Raw genomic sequence first — 1,733 nt, forward strand, 5'->3', positions numbered from 1 at the left:
GAAATATCCGCACTTGTTCCAGTAGATCTTGAGGACGAGCTCTAAAACAAGGTGGGGAGGATATAACAATCCTCAAGAAAACCGACGCCCCGTAATTTTTCCGACACCCCAATATATTTTAAAATATTCATATATGTCTTTAAATATACCCCGTATGTGAAAACCGAGCCCGAAATACAATGTAACATTAAAAATAAATTAAAAACAAGTTTATTTAAGCTGAGGTGGGCCGCGTAGAATCCACCTCAACACTCACGCGGGCAGTATGAAGGTTAGAACTTGATTTCGCTGATTTCTTTAGTTCAGGCAGGCCGCGTAAGACCCACCATTAGTCTACACGGGCCGCGAGAGTTTCAAAATGTGGAGCAGTCCGGTGCGGCCATGTGGCCCAACACCCGGACAAGCTAGTTGATGACCCAGCTAAGCTACGCAGTTGACCGGAGTCAACGCGGGCCGCGAAGGCCCTGTGCTTGTGTTACGCGGGCCGCATAAGGACCAGATTTCAGCCCTATATAAGGAGGCATCGAGCCTTCAGTCTGTTTCATTCAAATTTCTTTTCTCAATCTCAAAATCTAAATAGTGGGCATTATACCCGAGTCTAATATCCCCCTAAATAGGGAGGTTCTGCTACGATGTAAGTATTATAACCCCTGGAGACGTATTAGATACTCTGCCCTATCGATCTAGGGTTCCGTAACGGCTGTCGTGGTTCTGCCCGACGTAGTCGTTGGAATGCCGTCTCGGGGAGGGTATTACTAATGTTAAAATGGGTTATTATACTAACACACGTGCATTTGTGTAATTTATAGATTATTCCCAGGAAATCCTTACTAGAAACCCTAAGACAGCAATGTGAGTTATCCTCTTTTTGTAAATCTATTTTGTGAACTATTTTTACAAAACCTTAAATATTTTACAATGCAATTTAATAGTGATTGAGTCTTTGTAATTCTACGATTACTGCCGGTATGTTGGGTTTTGTATACAAAATGTGAGTAACGTTACCATTGGACGAAGAGTTAGCCAATGTGTAATATGACCCACCAGTCAGGATTGACAGTACTGAATGAGTAATTGGGTAGATATAAACATTGTAATCGCCCTCAATACTGTTTGAAATAAAATAAATTAATGTTCCTGATTAAACTGGGATTCACTCATCAGTATTTCCCACTGACAAAATATTTTTAAAACGCGTTTCAGGTTACACAATGTGAAAGCCAATTAGAAGCCAGCTGGACAGCACCGAAGGCTTGGAATAGTGGCTATAAAAATTACCTAAATAAAAGAAGGCGTTTTATTTAAATAAAATGGGATTTATCCCTATAAATCAGTTTGTAATAAAAACTTGGGGTTTGTCCCTGTGTGTTAAATATTATAAAAGTGTGGTATTTTACTCTGATAAAATATTTCCTAACTACGGTCCTGATGTAAAATTCCGCTGCCAAATTAGACAATAACGCGATACCACCGAAACTGGCTCGCGGCTGCCCGTTCCCGGGGGTTAGGGATCGGGGGTTGCGACAGATTCATGCTGGGTGCTTCGTACTGTCGAAAGTTAGCAACCATAATAGTGTGAACAAAATGCTTGGTGAATTTTTCGAGTAAGAAACAGTCCGAGCTTCAAGGGTAAGTAGACGTGCTTTAGGAGATGTTTCTAACGCGGCGGGGGTTTATTCTAGTTTTTCATCAATTTTTAAAACGAAACACGTTCATAACCTAAACTTCATTCA

The sequence above is a fragment of the Helianthus annuus genome, chromosome 4 (assembly GCF_002127325.2).
Source record: "Helianthus annuus cultivar XRQ/B chromosome 4, HanXRQr2.0-SUNRISE, whole genome shotgun sequence".
NCBI classification, from domain to species: domain Eukaryota; kingdom Viridiplantae; phylum Streptophyta; class Magnoliopsida; order Asterales; family Asteraceae; genus Helianthus; species Helianthus annuus.